Genomic DNA, 21,940 nt, shown 5'->3' with positions numbered 1-21,940 from the left:
AGGAGACAAAAGAGATGGTGCCCACTGCTTAGTGATGTCTATTATGCTCCTTACACTCATCGGTGGGAGGCAGCAGAGTGAGCCGGGTGGTGCTCTGGGAAGGTCCTGTGGCACTGTGAAGCAAGACTTCTCTGCCTTCCACCTGGCAACTGCCAGGAATTTGTCCCGAGTGCAGAATTAAAGGACATATTAGCAAACAGTGGTAAAGAACCCAAATATACCACATTGGGAGACTTGAGTAAATGTAGGAGGATCCCTGCACACCTTCAGAATGAATCATGTGAATAGATGAAAATGTGAAGTGATAGTAGCAAACACAAGAGAAAAATGCATGGCTGGTTGCAACTTTGTAAAGACATGTATATAGGTGGAGGGTTTTATGGGTTCCCTAGTATTATGGATACTTTGTACATTTTTCTTGCTCTAGTTGTCATGTTGTCTTTTAAGTGATGGTTTAAAAAAATTTCAAATTCAGCCAGCAGCGTGACTTTGGGCAAGTTTGTCCGTTTGGCACCTCTCTTTCTTGCGGTGGGGCCTCTCCTTCCTTAAAGGAAAGAGTCGTCAGCGCCCAGTCGGAGACCTCCTCCCCGGGGTCGGGGAGTCGGGGCACTCCTGGGTCTCGGCTGCAGGAGGACTCCCTTCCGGAGGCAACTTCCCATAGCAAGAGGGGAGGAGGAGGGTGTCCCACCGGCATCTGCACTCGCAAGGGAAGGGGCGAGCTGGGAGAACCTAATCGCTGGTGGGCACCTTGGGTTGCGAGGAATCCTTGCAGCCACCTTTGAACCTCCGTTCCGGCTCCGGGCCCCCGATTCTCCTGCCCGAATTCGGCAGCCGTCTTACGCCCCCTCGCTAGGGCCCCGAGCCGCAGGAAAACTCGGATTTACAGGGCGCCTCCTGCGGTGGTCTGAAGACACCCAGTGCGCCTGGGGGCCCGAGGCTGACTTCGCAGACACCGGACACTTGGGTGCCCTTCCAGGTCTCGAAGGACGCATCAGATCCCCGACGTGGGCCAGGCGCAGGGACGCAGCCCTCTCTGGCTGCAACACGCGCCCATCTGGGCTCAGCAGCCGCTCGGTCCGTTCCTCCGCTCATGCCATCTTGCCCGAGGCGGTCACGTGCGGACGACAGCGGCGCGCTTCGCCCGGGCCCCGTCGCCGGGACCGACCTGTGGACGCCAGTGGGTTCTGTGCGGCTCTGTGCACACCCCGAGGTGAGGCGCGAGAGCCCTTCGCTCGTGGGTCGGGTAAGGGACAGGGCGGGCGTTGGGTCCCCGGAGCGCGTTTCCCTCTCGGGACCCGCCCGCACCGGCCGCCTTGCCGTCGGGGGCCGGAGGCGCCGCCGCTTGCCCTGCGCCGCGGCCTCGGGGATGTCCGCGGCAAGTTGTGGCTCCGGGCACGAGGGGCGGGGGTGGCTGGCGGCGCCGAGCACCCCCTCCCCGACCCCTCACTGCCCGAACACCTCGCCTTCCGCGCGGCCCCAGCCGGTCTGGAAGACTTGCGGGCCCGCTCGGGGAGGCCCGGCCCGGGGGCTCCCGGCCCGGGGGCGCCACGCGCGCGGCGCGAGGGGCGCGGGCTGCCGGGAGGAGCGCGGATGGGGGGGGGGCGCGGGCGCATGCGCCCTGCACCCGTGCCATATTGGAATGAGTCGGAGCGCGGAGCGCCGCCGCCGCCGCCGCCTCCGCCGGAGCGCGGGTGGAGGGGGGCGGGGAGAGCTGCCGGCCGCCCCGCTCCGCCGAGCCCAGCAGGAAGGAGGGCGCGAGCGGGCGAGCGCGGGTGGCGCGAGCGGAAAAAGCGCCCGTGCGGGGAAGCGAAAAGAAGGAAAGAAAGAAAGAAAACGAGCGCGAGAAGGGGAAAAGCCAGCGATCGAGCGAGGGCGCGCGCGAAAACTCCCGGCAGGTAAAAAAGCGGGGCCGCCAGCTGGGCCTTCCCGCGCGGCGGCCTGAAGGGGCGGCGGCGGCGCTGGGGCGGGGGACCGCGCGGCGCCCCCCTCGAGGGGGCCGCGCAACTTTGCCAACGAAAAACCGCCGGGAGCCGGCGGGCGGCGGGCGCGCGGGCTGAGGCGCCAACGGGCGGCGGCGGCACGTTGGGGGCGGGGGCGGGGCGGGGGGGTGCAGCGCGGCGCCCGCGCGCGGCCTCGCGCGCCCCCGCGGCCCCGCGCGCCGGCCGGGCGGGCTGCAGGAGCGCGCCTGGGCGCCTCGCCGCGGCGGCAAGCGGCGGCTGCGGCGGCCCGCGGCCCCGGGCGGGCGGCGCAGTGCGCGGCCGCCCCCGGGGCGTGAAAGGAAAGTGGCCGGGCGGCGGTACCGGCGGGCGCCCAAGTTCCCCGGCGCGCTGGGCCCGCCGCGCGCCCCTCCCGGCGCGTCCCGCGCTCCCGCCCGCCGAGCCCCCGCGGACCCGCCCCCCGGGCTCGCTCCGGGGCCGGGGCGCGAACCCGCAGCGGGGGTCGGGGGGCGCGCTGCCTGCGGGGCGGTCGGAACTTCGGAGGGCCGAGGTGGCCGCTGCGCTGTTGGAGAGCGTCTAGCGGCCGCCGCAACCGGTTGCTTCGGGCCAGCGTGGTGGAGTGCGCCGGGCCTCCCCGGAGCCGCGCGCGAGCGGGTAGTGGGCTCGCCCGGCACCCGCCGGCCGACCCCGGCCGGACCCGCTCGCTCGGGGCCCCGACTTGCGCTCGGGAGGGCCGCGACCGTTTCGATTTCTGTTTTAAACCGTGAAGACGAGACGGTGGAGAGGCGAGCAGAGAGCCCTGTGAAGCAAGGCCTGCTCTGGTGGGGAGCAGAAACGCCTTGTGAGAACAGAAATAAATTCCCGCGGAAAGGATGTATGTTAAGTTTTAAGCGAGATGTCAGCTGTTCACTGGGATCGGAAACTGAGCCGCAAGGCACAGGTCACCTGCAAGTCTTGTTCTGTGCGGAGAGTTGGGTGGGACACCCCGGGCGGAGGCAAGATTTCTATTTAGTGGGGGTGATTGATTCCCCGCGGGTCGGTCACCCAAAGCCTTGCTGGTGAATGGCCCCTAGCGATGTTTTCCCGAGTCCTACTTAGTGACATAGTTTTGAGAACCAAGTAACCATCAAAGAGATTTGAAAGGAAATAAGATGGATTTTGCCAATCCCTGCATATACCTTTTCCTCCTGAACCACATTATAAAGATGTCACACTTGATTGCATCGCAGGAAAAATACGTGCCTGAAAATGTAATTGATCATTTGCCAACTGTCTAGAAAGGGGGAAGATGAGTGTGTCTTTGTGAGTGCACTTTGGGGCCTGTTGGCCTGGTATTTTGAGGAGCGTGTTGAATCCTCCTCTGCCACGGGTAGATCCAGAGTTCATATTTGTTTATAAGGTCACAAAAGTAACGGCCCGGTGGAAACGGGAGTGGCTCAAGCTTAGGACAGTGCTGTTCTACTGTTGTCATTGACTGGCTGCCTTATCTCCGTATGGTTCTTACCCTGAAGATTTAGTTTTCCTTATTTGCAAAATCAGAGAATGAATAGCTCATCTTTCTGCATGCTTTCAGATGTCAATTTGGCAACTTTTTAAAATGAGAGATTAAAAAAATCACAGTCTGTATTTTGACAGGTTCTACATAAAAGTGCTCACAATAAATATACATCTTAATTAAAATACATTTGGAAAAAAATCTTAGTTGCTACATCTAGTGTTATTTTGTGTCTCTTGTTTGAACAAAGACATTTACAAATGTATTTCAATGTGTTTTAAAAATTATGTATGTATTTTTAATTGAGGTCTAATTTACAGTAAGAACTTACATGACCTGTATGTCCTAATAACCACACTCAGATCAAGATGCACGGCACTTTCAGCCTCCCAAAGGGCTCCCTTTACATTGCTCTCATTCAGCAGGCACCTCTTCCCTCCCCAAGGTGACCACTTCTGGCACCACTGGTGAATTTTTTTTTTACATGACAGGGCCCTTTTAAGGGTGAGGGGCAATATTAAGCTGAAGGACAACAGGTGTGTAAACCTGGAGTTATGGTCATTTTTGCCATGACTCTAAATGCTTTTATAACAGTTTTTACACTTTTAACTACTGGAATTGTGAACTTCTTAGCCAGAAGGCTACTTGTCAGCTGAGGCAAGGCTTTGCAGATTTGGATCCGTGGTTGTTGGGCATCCTTGTGGTCACAGGCCCAGTACCGATGTGTTACTTCCCATTTTTGGAATACTGGTGTATTTCCAGACAGCAGGTTTGGAGGATGGATCATGAACTTTCCCAACAAGTCAGTGTTTAAGGTGTTAGTAGATGAATCAGTTTCTTAAAGCCTAGAATTTGCTGAGAAAATTGAATGAAAATTGATTTTTTGAAGTTCAGTGAATTAAAGAATGTGGGCATAAAGCTTTAACAACCTTTTAAGTGACAGCAATTAACTTGATTTATATATGCAGAATATTTGCCTGGTTTATCAAGTTGTTAAAACTCTATTGGTGAAAGCAAAAACAAAAAGTAACTAAAAATTATGCCAGGTGTGGTTAGTTTTTTTTTTTTTTTTTTTTTTTTTTTTAATTTCAACATGGTTAGGATACCTTTTTATATTGGCCCTCTAGGAAGTTGGGTTTTTTATATTCTCCACTGAAGCAAGTACTTCCAACAATTTGCTTATTCTTCCCAAATACCTTTTAATGTAGTCCTATACGTTTTCTTGTTTCTGCTCCTGAAGGGGAGGAGTTAGAAGTTGTCATTGAATTCTTGGTAATTCTTCGCAATGGCCTGTGTTTTTTACTGCAAGGACACCTATGTGATGCAGAGTTGGGAACAGTGTTAAGGCCTGTGGTAGGGATTTATGGGGGCATAGTCCGCAAAGTTCAAAGATTTTCTTTTGTGAAATGGTTTCTGCTGAATAATTCTGTTTTCTTTGATTAAGCCGGTCAGTTGATTAGCCAACAGCTAAGTTGGATTTGGTTATTCTACTCCCAAGATTCACAGCACCATTAGCTAAGATAGTAATCCATCAGTTAGTTAAAATTGATGCACTGGTTTTGTGTATGTGTGTGCACGCGTGCACATCTTTTTAGATTTCTTAACTTTTGCATTGTCAGATATTTCACTTAAAATTTATTAAATTTTGAGAGATGCAACTAAAGATGCAACATGAGAAACAAAATGCATATAAAAGGGCATTATCTCTTTTGATATTTGTTTCTTTGAAAATTTTGATATTTCTCTTTAAAATTGCTTTTCCTGTCTATAACCTTGCTGGTTCTATAGGGTATTTTTGCTTTCACGATGGTAACTAGACTGGGCTTAGCTACAGAGTGAGGGTGTGGATGTAGACATCATTTGACTCTGAAGTCTATACTGTCTAAACTTCATTGACCTTTCCATTAAAACTTCATGTTATGTTCATATTAAATAAATGAATACAATCCAGAAAGCAGACCATTGTGTAGGCAGGTTCTTTTGAATGTCAAAAAAAAATTTTTTTTTAAAGATTTTATTTTATTTGACAGAGAGAGATCACAAGTAGGCAGAGAGGCAGGCAGAGAGAGAGAGAGGAGGAAGCAGGCTCCCTGCTGAGCAGAGAGCCAATGCGGAACTCTCGATCCCAGGACCCTGAGATCATGACCTGAGCCGAAGGCAGCAGCTTAACCCACTGAGCCACCCAGGTGCCCCATTGAATGTCAAAATTTTTATATTAAAGATTTTCTATCTTATGATTTCCTATAACTTTGTAATTGCAGGGTAGTTTTATTTTAGTAGATAGTATTTGTTATCTAACTGGGATGTTTTGTAATTGAAAAAAATATTTCTCGTTATACATAGTTGTTAAATTGGATAAAAGTCTTTAGGGATTTTGGTTACTAGGGGAGATTTTGAGCCATTAGGCTTTAGGGAGTAGGATTTTGATATGACAGTTTCTTCAAGTGGTACTAGCCCCACTGGAAAATGATTTAAAATAAAAAGGATGGGACAGGTTTTTGCAAGTTCATATTTAAATTTTACAAAAGTGTCAGAGAGGATTAGAACAAAGACAAGTTAGTAGTAGAAAAACTATGATTTCACTGCAGAAGTTTTAACAAGTTTGAATGTAAACCTTTGCCTTTAACTCAGAGGCACCTGAAGATTTGTATCTGATTAATTTCTAGTCTCTTATCCAAGAGGATGTTTTTAACTTTATTCAGCTCTCTTAATCTTTAGATGACCACTCAAGGACATAATTAAAAAAACAAAAGATGTAGCCTGTATGTTGTGCTACAAGATAATATGTTTCAAACTTTGTGGTTTCATAGTTGGTAACTTCAGAGTCAAGCATTTAGCTGTGCAGGGAGAGGCTACAAGGTGGCATTTCTCATGGTGTCCAGGGCTGCCTGCAGGTTCTGTTTTGACATTTCTCCTTAATTTAGAGATGGGTTACTTGCTACACTGATTGATTTGGGGTGGATAAGGCAGTTGAGATTATGTGTTTGGTCTGAGAGGACATTTGGAGAAGGTCTTTGATGAGTGGGGGAAGGGAGTTTGTTGCAGTAGCAAGTGCAGGACAGTCACTTATTTGGAATGACAACAAGAGATGGGTGGAGAAATTGAGCTGTTATTAAAATACCTTGAGTTTTTCCTGCTGACATTCAATTTAATGTTAACCAACAAGTATTTTGATTGAATTCCAAATTATTAATTATTTTACCCTGAATAGTTTAAAAAAAAAAGTTTGAGGGGGCTGCTGTGTAATATCTGCTTGGTGGTAAGACTTCCTGTGAGTTGCTGGTAGTTTTTCATTCTTTTCACGTTAATTTGCTCCCCAGATTAAGAGTGCTTTCTGGTCTCAGAGTTTTTGTTAGTGTTCTTTCTTATGGGTCATTTTTTTGTAAAACATACTTTCTCCATGTTGAAAATAATACATAGTAATTTGGGATCATAATTTTAAGATACCATTTTAGCTCATTTTTACTTGTGTCAAAATAAATAACATTCTTGGAATGAGATGGTGACAACACAGAATCACTTAGCATGTCACTTGTCTAGAACATAGTTAACAGTGAGGAATTATATGGAACATAAAATTTCACATTTTATTTTATTTATTTTTAAAAAAATTTTATTTGAGAGAGAAAGAGAGATAGTTAGAGGTAGAGTACAAGCAGGGGAGAGGGGGAGAAGCAGGCTCCCCACTGAGCAGGGAGCCCAGTGATGCAGGGCTCCATCTCAGGAGCCCGGGATCATGACCTGAGCTGAAGGCAGATGCTTAACCGACTGAGCCACCCAGGCATCCCAAAATGTCCCATTTTAAAAATGTACAACTCAGCAGCATTAACTACATTCACAGTGTTGTTCAGTTGCCACTGCTTTCCATTTCTAGAGCGTTTTCATCTTCCCAAACTGAAATTCCAAGGCCATGGACAGTAACCCCCCCCTTTCCTTCTCCCTGCCAGCCCCTGGCAGACAGCATTGTACTTCCTGTGTTACGACTGACAACTCTGGCTGCCTCAGGATCATGGAGTCCTGTGTATCTGGGTTCTGGTGAGTGGCTGTTTCACCATAATGTCCTCAGGGCTTACCTGTACCGTAGCATGTGCATCAGAATTGCCTTGTGAGGAAATACGTTTTTAAAAAGATTTTTGGCAGCAGGTGAAATAGAGGTCACAGCACCCTGTGCAGGAGGGCTCTTTTCTCTCCCTTGGAAGAGTCTGGAGGCAGCTCGCTGAGCTGTGAGAACCAGGTGCCTCTTCCTTAGATGCAGTCTTGGCACGCTTGGCTGTGGGGACGTCAGAGAGATGGAAGCGGAGTGGGCCAGCAGGCTGGGGGACGGGAGCAGGAGAGCAGGGTCGCTGCAGTCTGGAGTCTCACCTGGGTGGGGACAGAGAGACTTGTGTGTCCTGGGACTACATCTTCCCGGGTAATCACAGCTATTCATCGTGTTGGTCCGGGTCGGAGCCTCTCCCCAGAACAGTGAGCCCAGAAAGTTTGTGCTCAGATTGTCAACAAGCCTTCCGCTCTGAGCGGCGTGAGTCGGCGGTGACTCATTCGCCAGCTGTCCCGGTGAGTTGAGGTTTTGCCATATTGAACATCTCACTTCTAGTTTCGTGGAAAACTAGTGAGGGTTTAAAGAGGCTCAATAACATACATAATAATGATTTTACATAATTAATGCTTCAGATTTTAAGTTTATTGCGTTGCTTTCACTGTGCACTTGTGTCATTCAGATAGCCAGTCTCAAGACCGGGAAGGCAGATCTGACAGAGCTGAGGATTACGAGTGGAGCAGTCAGTAGTCCCAGAATGGCCAAAGATGTGGACGTTTTTTCTTTCACTATTTTTCTTTTCACTATTCTTATTTTGTAGTACCTGGCCTGTGTTCATGGAGTACGCATGGGGTGACTCTCCCGAATGCTGTCCGTTACCAGGGGAGGGCGGGTCCTTTGGGGGTACTTCTGGATCCCCACCCCGTCACTATCTTCTTGACGAGGCTGCTTTTGACTATTTTTCTTGAAACCCTTGAAAAATTGATAATGTTTTGAAGCCTGGGTTTTGTTTTTGTTTTTGTTTTTATTTTTTGGTGCCTTAACTTCTCAATTCTTAAGGAAATCAGAGTGGTTAGTTGCTGCTTAGAATTAGTAAGGTTTTTCTGAATGTGTCCATTTCTTTGGTGATTGATACTCTCCCTAGCACACTAATGAGCACCTTTTACTCCATTCTCTCCCTAGTGTGTGTCATGCTCCTGAATTGTCAGTTAAATATTGTGAAGAGACCAGTTTATATATGAGTCAGTTTGTTAATTTTTAAAATAAGCATTGGGGTTTGTAAGTAAACTGTTAGATGAGACATAATTTGTAAGTAAGCTCCCTGCCCAGTGTGGGGTTTTAACTCACAGCTCTGAGATCAGGGGACACAAGCTCTTCCAACTGACCCAGCAGCCGCCTCCATTTTGTTTCCTTTTTAAAGCTAATTTCCTAGCTCTCAAGCACGAGTTATATTTGCATTTAAAATATGCATAGTTATTATTATTTTTAATACAAGTAACATTTTACACAAGTTGGAAAACAAACTTAGATCTCCTAGATGTAATTGGGGCCCTGTTTTCCTTATGCGGAGATAGAGGCTCCTGGGTGAACTGAGAGCTGCTTTCAATGACTTTTGCCAGACCCTGTTGCCTGTGTAGGCATGACAAGGGGCTGGGTAGGCCTAGCTCTGGCCTTCCCTGCTGGGGTGGGTGTCCCTTCTCTGCAGTGAGTGCTGGAGGGGAGGATTGCGTGACTCCTGCTGCCTCCTTAAGGCATTACAGGGTTCTGAAGACATTGTCCCAACCCTTTACTTTGATTTTGGCTTCCTGTTAACTTGTCTGAAAGGAGCTTTTTCCAGAACACCTCTACTAGCGAAATCTTAAGTTTTGGTGTGTTGTTCTTCTGTAGCTTCCTCGAGGGGCTTCTGTATTCCCCTGTCTCATCTTGGACCTCATTGTGATTTCCTTTTGCTCTGAGTTCCAGCCCCTTCAGACCTGGACCCATTGTCCAGTCTTTCACTCGCTTCCTAGCCAGTACCCTTAACCTTGCCCTGTTGTCCTTCTGCAACCTCTGCTTCGTAGACTACCACCCCCAAGCTGTCTAGCCTGTGCTCTCTCTCTTCTTGGACACAGGCTATCTCGCATTTAGGGTCCCCTCTTGAAGTGGCCCTGTGCGTGCGTGGCCCCTGGGGTCCTGTCTTGAGGAAGAGCCTTTTCTTTTTGCCTTCTGTGACTTTTTCAGACCTTCCCTTGTTTCTCTGTTTACATCTGTCTTGTGGATTCATCCGTGTTCACCTCCCCCTAGCCCTTGTGCCTTCCTAACTCTTTCTGCTAAGCTTTACATCCACATGTCTGTTGCTGTCAGGATCTCCAGTTTGGTTGCCTCACTGGGCCCTCAAAAGACACAGGTACCTGACAACCCACAGCCCCTCGTTCTACTCTGAAGCTGCTGCTCCTTCAGCAGGCCTGTCTGCCAGGTCTCTTTCTTGATGTTCCTCTTCAGTGATGGTGTTTGTTTAGTCCCCCCGGCAGCTCTCTTATGGAACGCAGAGTCTTCTTGAATGACCAGCCTCCGACTTAGGAATATTCATGCAAATCTGACTCCTTTGCTTTGAGACATTTTTAAAGCTAAGGAACATTTTGTTCAAATGAATCTTTCTAGGAAGCGCAGTGTGTAACATAAACACAAGTAGAGGTGTCCGGGAGAGGAAGGGAGTGAAGGGCCAGTGTCCGGTCCTGCCCTTAGCCAGCCTCCCAGTGCTGCCCTCCACCTCCTCCTCCTCGAGGCAGGTTTGGCATCTGGCCCCTGGACTCTGTGCGTGGAGCTCCTGCAGTTACTGCCAGTACTGTCCTGAGGGCACTCTGTGTATTTGAAAATCACTTTATCTGTTTTGCACCCCACCTCTTTCCCATTGGTTTTCCTTTGGAAAGTTTTAATTGTGACTGATAAATACAAAATTAGTGCCAGGGATGAATCTTGCCAAGGAAAAGGAAAGCCACTTTGGAAAGTGAAACTGGGTATTAAAAAGAGCCAGCTCCATTAAATGCTGAAAACTTCACAAGTGCCCAAGGGCTCCTTTCAAAATTGAGTCTCTCCTAACTGTACCTTTCTGTCTTTAAAGCTGCATTTCAGTAACATGAACATTCAAGATAAGCTTAGTTTAATTTTATGTTTTTGTTTTGTCCCTTTACCAGTATAGCAGGTTTATTTAACCCATAATGTAACTAAAATATTTGCAGTGAAAAGTATAAACCTTGTTCTCTTGACTCCAAATGTCCCCCCCCCCCCGCCCCCCACCACAATCTTCCCTGCTCTCCAGTCCATCTGACAGACTGTGGCCAGAAGAACTTTGTCAACAAACGTGATTGTATAATGTAAAACTTCCACTGCCAGTAGGGTGAAGTCCAGACTCCTCAGGAAAGCAAGCAGAGCCCTCGAAGAGCTTCCCTTCAGTGACCGTCCGGCTCACCTCCCTCTCGCTCGCTGACACCCTGCTCTTCATGCATCCTTTTCCCGGGAGGTCCCTTTGTCTAGAGTGTCCTTCCAGTAACACAGCACTTCCAAAATGTCAGTCTTGCATGGACCACTTTCACACTTTTTTGCCATGTTTGATTACTATAATCATTCTTGTAATATTTAACAAATTGACTTTTAAAAATTGATCTTTTTTTAAAAAAAAGATTTTATTTATTTATTTGAGAGAAAGTGCACACGGGATGGAGGGGCAAAGGGAGGGGGAGAAGCAGAGTCCTTGCTGAGCAGGGAGCCAGACCACAACCATGCGGGCTCCAACCCCGGACTCCCGAGATCATGACCTGAGCTGAAGACAGACGCTTAAGCAACTGAGCCACGCAGGCGCCCCTAAAAATTAGACTTTTAACTTAAAAGTATTATTACATTTAGAAATGAAAAATAGTGGGGTACCTGGGTGGCTCTGTGGTTAAAGCTTCTGCCTTCGGCTCAGGTCATGATCCCGGGGTCCTGGGATCGAGCTTCGCATTGGGCTGTCTGCTCAGCGGGGAGCCTGCTTCCTCCTCTCTCTGCCTGCCTCTCTGCCTACTTGTGCTCTCTGCCTGTCAAATAAATAAATTTAAAAAAAGCTTAAAAAAAAAGAAATGAAAAATAGTGAAATATAAATAATAGTAAATCTAATCAGTTTATAAAAATAGTTCTTCAGTAAGTTTCTCAATAAAACCCTTTCCTTGTATTTAAAAACTTTTGAAACTATGAACCTGATGATGGATGATATTAAAGAGTTGTTGATATTTTTTCTTTTTTCTCTTTTTTTTAGGTGTACTGATGGTGTTGTGATTATATAGGAGAATGCCCTTTCTACTGGGGGACAGCAGCTGAAGAGTTTAGAGGTGAGATGTCGTCATGTGTCCAACACTTCTAGGTAGCTCTGGAAGTACATGTATATGCCCGTGTGCAGACACAGAGAAAGCTTTCAGTATATTGTTAATTATTTTTTTAATCCAAGTAGAGAGTATTTGGAATTTTTTCTACATCTTTGAAAACTTTGATGAAAGCCTCTATTGGTTGGGAGCATAAAAATGACTGTAAGAAAGTTGGTATTCAAAAAAGTCTTTAACCCCAGCTCACGATGGGTAACAGAGACACACACACACACACACACACACACACACACAGATAAAGTTCTTTTTAAAAGATTATTAATTTTAAAGTTGGGCTACAGTTGACATTCAACATTGTATTGGTTTCAGGTATACAGCATAATGGTCAGTATTTGTATATATTGGGGGACGGCCTCTGCAGTAAGTCTGGTTGACATCCATTACCATACACAGTTAACAAAAGCCTTTTTTCTCTTGTGATAAGAACTCTTTTATTCTCTTAGCAAATACATGGTACAGTGTTACTACCTATAGTTGCCGTGCTGTATGTTAATCTCTAGGACTTAATTTTAAAAGTAGAAGTTTGTGCTTTTGAAGTTCTTAATAAAATTGTATTTAACCAATACCTGTGAAGTTGCGGTTGCAAGTTTTATGTGTTAACTTTTTTCCTCCATTCCACCATAAAAATCCTACGTAATATACTTTAAAAGAAGGAGTCTTTGTAGTGCCTACATTTTCTTGTGTCCCACCAGTGGCTTGGGTGTTGCCCAGAGGGGAGTGCACTGAGGAAATCCCTGCTTGCCCTCTACAGGACTCTGATTCCGGTCTTGTGTGAGGTCTTCCTTCCTGGACTCCTCCAGGCCCGATTACCCTTTGCCCTGGGTGCTCGCTGGCATTGTACGTGCTCCACTCTTATAAATATCACAGCTATAATCATTTGTCCCGTGTTTCTCATCTCCACCAGGCTGTGAGCTCAAGGTCAGAGACCCTGTGTATAGTACCTTGCACACAACCTAGCGGAGAGTAGAGAGCGGAGCAGCTCTGGCTGATGAGGGCACAGAAGCAATATTGCCACACGGCGGTTTGTAATGTTCTTTCTCCTTGAAGATGGATTGTGTTCTAAACAAGAAGCTATTATGTTTAATCAGATTCCCTCTTGTCACTCCCAGGCTTCGAGGCTGCCAGTGACTTTCCACAGTCATTAGAATAAAATCCAAACTCCTTTTGTGGCCTATAATGCCCTTTGTGGTTTGTCCCCGTCCTCTCTGCCACTTTCCCACCACTTTCCCACAGCACAGCCTCGTGGGTTCCCTGTCCCTCCAAGCACACCACACTTGTTAGCGTTTGTTCCTTTTCACCAGAAGGGGTTTGGCTCAGGGATGAAACCTTCCTTCAACATCCTTACCTCCACTCCAGGAGCTACATTCTCGTTAGTGTTTGGTTTTCTTTGTGGCACTTATCGCTATATGAAATTACCTTATTTCAGCTCATTTTAAAATTTAAATTAAAAATTTTCAATTTATTATATATGCTTTGAAGCCATACTCTAGAGAATATGAAAATCTACTCTGAGGATGTTTTTCCTTATTGCTCCTTGTGACAGAACTGGACAATGCCCTGATGCCTTGTTCTTGTGTTTACTCTTATAAACTTAATGAAGACAGGAACTGGGTCTTTTTTTTTTTTTTCTAATTAAAGTTTTCATCTTAATTCCAGTGTAGTTAACAGTGTTATATTAGTTTCAGGTGTACAATAGAATGATTCAGCACGTCCATACAACACCTGGTGCTCATCACGCATGGCCTCCTTGATGCCATCACCTGTTTGTTTGAACCATTTCGCCCCGCCTCCCACCTCCCCTCTGGTTACCATCAGTTTGTTCTCTTGAGTAAGAGTCTGTTTCATGGTTTACCTCTCTCTCTTTTTCCCTTTGCTTGTTTGTTTCTTAAATTCCTCATTTGAGTGAAATCATATGGTATTTGTCTTTTTATGTCATAAAAATGACATAAAAATTGTCATTTTTATGCTCCCCAACCAATACAGGCTTTCATCAAAGTTTTCAGAGATGTAGAAAAAATTCCAAATACTCTCTACTTGGATTAAAAGAAATTTGTCAATTTCTCTGATTGACTTATTTAACTAAGGGTAATATTCTCTAGCTCTATCCATGTTGCAAGTGGCAAGATTTCCTTCTTTTTGCAGCTGAATAATATTGCACTGTGTATATACACTACATCTTCTTTCTCCATTCATCTGTCGATGGACACTTGAGCTGGATTCCATAATTTAGCTCTTGTAAATAATGCTGCAGTAACATAGGGGTGCATATATCTGTTTCTTTTCTTTCTTTCTTATTATTTTTTTAAAAGATCTTATTTGTTTATTTGACAGAGAGAAAAAGAGCAGGCACAAGCAGGGAGAGTGGGAGAGGGAGGAGCAGACTCCCTGGTGAGCAGGGAGCCCGATGTGGGGCTCCATCTCAGGACTCCGGGATCATGACCTGAGCCCAGGGCAGACGTTTAACCAATGAGCCACCCAGGCGCCCTGTGTGTTTCTGTTTCAATTAACGTTTTTGTATTTTTTTGGGTAAATATCCACTAGGGCAATTGCTGGATTGGAGGGTAGTTTTATTTTTAACATTTTGGGGAACTTCCATGCTGTCTTCCCACAGTGGCTGCACAAGTTAGCATTCCCACCAACGGTACGAGGAGGGACTGGGTCTGTCTTAGCATGGTACGCCTGGTACTGAGAACGGAGCATGGCAAATACATCTATGTTACATGGGGGTGTGAATAAACAACCAACTTGTAAATGATCTAAGGAGTAATTTTTTTTTTAAGCCTGGACATTTTTGTACAGTATTACAGTTCAGTTCTGGATGTTCAGAAATTTTTTTATGAGGAGTCAATATTTTGTCATATTTTGCTGCTTGGTGTCTGTTTTAGTTAATCTTTTAGGTTAGCAACATTTCTTTCATTTTCATTAGCATATTAACTTATGTCATTATTTTTGCCAAGGCACCTGCACATTTATACATCCTTAAGAAACACATTTCTGCTAGTAAAAATCCAGGTGAAGGGCATTAGCTCGAGGCATTTGCTTCACTTCTCATGGTGGTGGGTGCAGAGACGGTTTGCCCGGTGTGACTGGTACATGAGCCGCAGGCGGGGCTTCTGGATCAGACCCAGTGGATCCACTGTCCTCCCGCTGTTCATCGAGTCCGTGTTCTGGGGGTCCTGAGACCAGGGAAGGCATCCACAGAGGTGGAAGAAGGTTGGACATGCTTACTTGGGCTTTGCCTGCAACCTCCCTCCCCAGTCCTGTTTGGAAATGGGGAAGTTTTGGAAATTTTGAAGCTATGGGGGGAACCCTCTAGTTTATGACTGAGTTAACTTTTGGCTGGGGTGAGTTTAGTAAATTCGGACTCTTCAGTAATACTAAAGTTGTTTGTTGGTTTAGCGATAAGACAATCTTAGATGAAACTGTTTCTCATAAAATGTGATTGGAACATAATAATAACATGAAATGTAACTGAACTTCAGTTATGGATTTATTAATATATTTGAATCATTTAAACTTTGGTTATAACAAAGGGAAACATTTAAGAGATTTATGCATCTTGGTTGGGGAAGCAAGAGCAATTTTTTTTTAGCATTATGTCTAGAAATTGAACATTTGTGGTTTTGAAGGAGGAGGGTAGAGTGGACCTCTCTATATCTACCTTTGTTTAAATAAATTCAAATATTTGCCACAAAGAATTTAGAGATAGGTAAGAAATGTAAAATTGCTGTTAAGAGGCAACATTTTTCCTTCCACTGCTTTGATTTTGTCATAATCCTAGACTTAAATACTTACTGATTTTTTTAAAATAGGGAGATGTGTACATAGTAAAATGTTTTTGAATTGTGCAAAAGAGTGTATTCCTTAACTGAGACCCCCAGACCCTCAGTCCCTTCTGTAAGCCACTCATTGTTAGTTTCTTTTTTTCCCCAGAAAAATTCTATTTGTATAAAAACATATAGTTCCCCACCGACTTAAAAAAAACAATTGGTGGTACTCTTCATTTAAATACTTTAGATAGGGCATCTGGGTGGCTCAGTGGGTTAAGCCTCTGCCTTTGGCTCAGGTCATGGTCTTGGGATCCTGGGATTGAGCTCTCTGCTCAGCAGGGAGCCTGCTTCCTGCCCCCCCCACCTCTGCCTGCCTCTTTACCTGCTTGTGATCTCTCTGTCAAATAAATAAATAAATAATTCTAAAGAAAAAATTAATAGAACCTTAGCTATATCCAAGTACACAAAGCTTGGCCTCATTCTTTTAATGATTACCAGGAGTCTATTGTATGGATGTACCTTTTTTCTTTTCTTTTCTTTTCTTTTCTTTCTTTCTTTCTTTCTTTCTTTCCTTTCCTTTCCTTTCCTTTTTTTTTTTTTTTTTTGTAGGCTGAGGCTTGAACTCACAACCCGGAGATCAAGGGCCACATGTTCTACCTTAGTAGGTATGTGCCAGGTGCCCCCAGGATGCACCTTAATTTATTCAGTCGGTTTCCTGTTTGTATACATTTTGGGTTATTTCCAGTCTTTTAATGCTACAACAGTATTGTGGAAATTATCCCAAATAACAACTGAATGTGCTTGGATTAAGATGAGCTGTCTAATACTTAAAGTTTTTTTCTGAGTTAGTGTATTTGTAGAGACCATTCTCCAACCACTTCCTGTCCCCCAAATGCAGAGAAGAAGCAAGTGGATGCAGTAGAGTCAGAGGACTTGGAGATAGAGTCGCACAGAGGCCTTCTGCCTGCTGGCCACTCTCCACCTTCCCCTGCAGGCAGCGTCCGCAGATGCCCCTGCACCAGTGAGGCGTGGACCAGCCTCGAAGCCCCAGCCCTGAGTGCAGCCTGCCCATTACAAATGTAGATAATTTGTTTTGTATTTTGGTTTTGAGAAAATTGCCACACCATAGATTGACTAACAAGTTATATCACTTTCTGGATTTTTTTTTTGCGTTCTTTTGCTTGTTTGGCAGATATATAGCTAAATTAAAAAAAAAAATACCAGTTGATTTTTTTTTTTTAAAGATTTTATTTATTTATTTGACAGAGGGAGCACAAGTAGGCAGCGAGAGAGAGGCAGGCGTGCACGAGTATCTGTGAGCACCAGTGTTCTTTCCTGCAGGGTCCCTGAGCCACTGAGGGTGCTGCTGGCTTGCCTGAGCCAAGTGTGTGTGCTCTGCTGGGCCTTCTCTCTGCTGCTTATTTTGTGTTCTAGGGAGTAATTTTGACCAGTGGAGTCAGGCAAAAGGATGTGACTTGTAGTCTTGGGCTTGTGGCAAAGAAGGTGTCATACAGTATCAGTCACTATGTCAGAAAGCAAGTTTTAAGGTTTGAGAAGGTGCTTTCAAGAAGGGGTATAAGAGGAAGTATAGAAATCAGCTGACAGGGTTAGTCAGATAAGACCACAGGACAGCCTGGCATGTTGGACCATCCAGTGTTGAAAGAGCGGGTAGAAGAAGCAGTGGCTTGAAGGCATGTTTTCACTTGAAGAATTTGGAGTGTAAGGGATTGCCTGTGGGTAGTGCCTGGTACATTTATACAGGGACTCCGCTTTAATGACCTCTCAGATTCTTCCACTCCTTGTTGAGAAAGGTGCTCCTGATTGGCTGGTTTGCACACTAGGACGAGTCAGAGGGACTGACTTGAGACAGATGGTAGGCATTGAATTTCTTTCTCTTGTGGAAGCGGCAGTACCCTTCCCTGGGGGCAGCAGTGTTATTGCTGCATTAGAAAGTTGTATTTTTTTTCTCAGTAATGAATTGGAGATATCATGATCTGATACCACAGAAATTCATTTAGCAAACGCCAGATAGCCATGAAGTGAAGCCCTGGTGCCAGGAGTTTGAGGAATGCAGAGTAGAGTGAGGTCTCTGCCCTGGAGAAGCTTCTAGTGCTGTGGTAAGACATGCCACAGAATACTCCCGTGTAAGTGCTGTCAGAAAGGTACAGAATGCCTACCATGGAAGATATTTCTACAAGGGTGTGGGAAGGGTTATCTTGTAGGGTATTGTTTTAGGAAAGAATTTTTGTTGGACTTCAGGCAGTGAGTGATCGGTGAATACTTGTGTTGTTAGTGTAAGACTTTCTAATAAGCTAAATTATTACTGATTTTTTTTTTTTTTTTAGTGGAGAAAAGGTCTATTGTAAAATAAGAAAATACCCTGAACTTCTCCTTTGCACAGCCCCTTCCAGTCCTTTACCTTTAGTGCTCCTTCTTTCTAAAGCTGTTTAAAGCTGGTGGGGTTCCTACGAGCTCTTTCTCTCTGAGAGCAGTAGAGGAAACAAGAGCTAGCTCTCATGATCCCTGGGCTGTTAACATCTGCAGCTTAGGCCCATGGAGATCCACCTGGAGCTGCAGTGTGTAGTAGTCAGGACACGGGCATGGAAGGAAAGTTCTCGATCTCTGGCCATGAGCATGCAGCTTGGCAAGAATTAGAGTATATCCTAAGAGAGCCCCAAACTGTTCACGTTATCTGTTGAGCTCCCATATTTGCTGTTTAATTGCTGAGGGGGCTTGTTATGTTGAATGCTTACATGCAAGTCATTTGCAGTGTTGATTTGTGGTTCTCTGTTTCTGTGAATCTTTAGTTTCCAATACAGATTAACCTTAAACTTTTTTTTTTTTTAAGATTTTATTTATTTATTTATTTATTTCACAGACTGAGATTACAAGGAGGCAGAGAGGCAGGCAGAGAGAGGAGGAAGCAGGCTCCCTGCTGAGCAGACAGCCTGATGCAGGGCTTGATCCCAGGACCCGGGATCATGACCAGAGCCGAAGGCAGAGACTTTAACCCACTGAGCCACCCAGGCGCTCCAACCTTAAACTTTTTTTATTGCTAATTTTTAAAATAGGCTAGTTTTGGTAGAATGGTAGTAAAGGGACCATTATTATGTTATTATTATGACATTATTATGTCAGCCTACTAGAGAAATTTGGTGGGGTAGGTTGTAGAAGAAATGAAGTCCCCTTTTTTTAAAGCTCACTACTCTCCTATTCATACTTCTAAGCTGTTGTTTGAGAAGTAAATACTACCTTGGCAGTTTTTTTTTTTTTTAAATGTAGGCTCCATGCCCAATGTGGAGCCCAGCATGGGGCTTGAACTCTTGACTCTGATCAAGACCTGAGCTGAGATCAAGAGTAGGATGCTTAACTGACTTAGCCACCCAGGTGCCTTGGCAATTTGCTATTTTATGTGGTGATATTTATAATGTTAATGGTCAGAAAGTTAATTTCTCATTAAGTAATTTTAATCTTCATGCTTTCTTAGAAGTGGTGAATTGCATTTGGGGGGCAGAACTTTTTTCTGAAGGATTGCAAATATATCATCTCTCCAGACATCCTTTTTGGAGGTAGTCTTTCCTCCCAACAACACAGCCCAACAACAGAACAGCCAAGTCCATTTCTTTTTTTTTTTTTTTTTTTTAATATTTTATTTATTTATTTGACAGAGAGAAATCACAAGTAGATGGAGAGGCAGGCAGAGAGAGAGAGAGAGAGAGAGAGGGAAGCGGGCTCTCTGCTCAGCAGGGAGCCCGATGCGGGACTCGATCCCAGGACCCTGAGATCATGACCTGAGCCGAAGGCAGCGGCTTAACCCACTGAGCCACCCAGGCGCCCAGCCAAGTCCATTTCTAAGTGCTAGCAGTAATTGCTATAGAGCTCATGTACCAAAGCTGATCGTATTTCTTTTTCGGTTTTAACTAGTCTCACTTTTGTTTGTGGATGGTTCCTAACTCTTTCCCGGTCTTGTATAGAATAGACCCCATTAGCTGGGAGGCAGATGAGTGGAGATTGTCAGGGCTGCACTCTGGTGGCAGCTGTCAGCAAAGCCCAGCATTACTTTGGGGCTGGACATCCAACATAAGGTTCTTTTGACTTACCAAAGTTATCAGAATTATCAAGAAAAACTTAAAAGTTTGTTCAGGACGCACAGTCTTATGGAGATAAGGAATTAAAAATATATTTCAGAAGTATTTCCATCTACCATTAAAATGTGTTCTGGTACTTGAAGAAGGACCAAGCCTCGTTTATATCTGGGCTTTATTACCTTCATCCCAAAACGACGAGAAGGGGACTATCAGATTTCTTCTAGGTTTAAAATTCTTCATGGCTCTCTAGAAAATTTACATATGATAATTTTCCTCTTAGAAATATAGTTAATAGGAGCGCCTGGGTGGCTCAGTTGGTTAAGCGACTGCCTTTGGCTCAGGTCATGATCCCTGAGTCCTGGGATCAAGTCCCGCATTGGGCTCCCAGCTCCACAGGGAGTCTGCTTCTCCCTTGACCTTACCCCTCTCATGCTCGCTCGCTCTCTCTCAAATAAATAAATAAATAAAACCTTAAAAAGAAAGAAATATAGTTAATAAAGTAATACTTTTTCTCTAATCGGATCAGCTAAATAGAAACCAAATTTATAGGTAATGTAAGTTCTATACTTCTATATTGCTTCTTTAATATTTCTATGAAAATATTAATATTTTTATAGCCCTGATATATGTTGCACATTAGTTTTTCCCTATATTGATTATTACAGAATGTTAATTTGCAATTATTTAGTTTTCTTTGGATAAAGCCATTATATTCTCATTGGGTAGGAGTCTTATGAAAATTTCTATTGATATGAATTCCAGCAAGATTCAGGGACTGGCCCGACTCTAAGGCCATGTAGGAGTTCAGGGTGTCTTGAGGATTTGCTCAGCGTCCTCATTGTCACCACATGGTGCTTGCTAACATCTAGTTTCGTTTGGCCTTCACTAGCCTCCTCACAGCTCCCCTTCCTTCCGCCCTTGCCCCCTCCAGTCTGCCCTTGACACGTGGAATCCTGTTTACAGGTAAGTCATAGGATGTCCGTCCTTTGCTCAGAATCTACAGCTGAACTACCATCTTTCTTGTCTCCCACAAGGCTCGCATGGCCTGGCCTCCCCACCTCTCAGACTTTGGCCCCTTTCTCTAGCATGTAAGGGGTCTCCTTCCATGTTGTTCCCTCTGCCTGGAATGCCCTTCCTGCAGATATCTGACAACTGGCTCCCTCCATTTCTTCGACTTTTTCCAAAAATCACCTCAGTGATTGGCCTGCGTATCTAAATTTTTTTTTTTTTAAAGATTTATTTATTTATTTGACAGATGGATAGAGAGAAAGCACAGGTAGGCAGAGAGGCAGGCAGAGGGAGAGGGAGATGCAGGCTCCCCACCGAGCAGGGAGCCCATGTGGGGCTCGAGCCCGGGCCCCCAGGATCATGACCCGAGCTGAAGGTAGCGGCTCAACTGACTGAGCCACCTAGGCGCCCCAGTGTATCTAAAATTTTAACCCTCTTCCAACATTTCACATCCCTGCCCCTGCTTAGCTTTTTTTTTTTTTCCTCCTTAGCATTCTCTAACACTTGTATTTGTTTATCTGTTTGTGTATTATTGCTCTCCTCCACTGGAATGTTAGTTCTCTGAAGAGAGGGATTTTTGTCTCTGCTGTTTATTGCTCTATCTCTAGCACTTAGAGCAGGGTCTGGCTGATGGTAGGTGCACAGTAAAAATTTGTTGAATGAGTGAATGAATGAATATTTCACAGCACAGAAGTAGCATAGATTCACCCTGGTCTGTGAGTTTTATAAATTCTGAATTTGGTAGACTGTCAGTGTTTAGTCGGGAAACCCCTCCAGGTGCTTCAGTCAAGAAGGGGTACAATTCAGGGCACCTGAGTGGTTCAGTTAAGCATCCCAACTCTTTTTTTTTTTTTTCTAAGTTTTTAAAAAAAGATTTTATTTATTTGACAGACAGAGATCACAAGTAGGCAGACGGGTAGGCAGAGAGAGAGGGGGAAGCAGGTTCCCTGCTGAGCAGAGAGCCCGATGTGGGGCTCGATCCCAGGACCCTGAGATCATGACCTGTGCCAAAGGCAGAGGCTTTAACCCACTGAGCCACCCAGGTGCCCCAGCATCCCAACTCTTGATCTTAGCTTGGGTCTTGATCTCAGGGTAAAAAAAAAAGAGGGGGGTATGATTCTAGGAATTAGATAGAAAAAGAAGGGCTGGAGGAGCAAATGGGGAATGTGATATTCCTCAGAGCCCATACACCCCCATTTTGCCCCAATGTTA

The 21,940-nt window shown here is 45.2% G+C and overlaps 1 protein-coding gene across 17 annotated transcripts in view; it reads left to right on the top strand.

Moving 5' to 3' along the window:
- The first annotated feature begins 1,101 nt into the window (after positions 1-1,101).
- SFMBT1 (Scm like with four mbt domains 1) overlaps positions 1,102-21,940 on the top strand; it is a 120,825-nt gene continuing 99,986 nt past the window's right edge. For 5 of the 17 annotated variants that reach the window (XM_059161156.1, XM_059161152.1, XM_059161158.1 and 2 more), the window contains exons 1-2: positions 1,650-1,895; positions 11,739-11,811. The gene's annotated coding sequence lies outside the window, so the exon portion shown is untranslated. Of the gene's footprint in view, positions 1,211-1,649; positions 1,896-2,479; positions 2,812-2,859; positions 2,878-7,306; positions 7,468-11,738; positions 11,812-21,940 lie in introns of those variants that run through there. The other 12 variants (XM_059161165.1, XM_059161153.1, XM_059161163.1 and 9 more) reach the window with 6 other exon arrangements.

Source organism: Mustela lutreola, chromosome 2 (assembly GCF_030435805.1).
Source record: "Mustela lutreola isolate mMusLut2 chromosome 2, mMusLut2.pri, whole genome shotgun sequence".
NCBI classification, from domain to species: domain Eukaryota; kingdom Metazoa; phylum Chordata; class Mammalia; order Carnivora; family Mustelidae; genus Mustela; species Mustela lutreola.
This window is presented reverse-complemented; position numbering and strand designations above follow the sequence as displayed.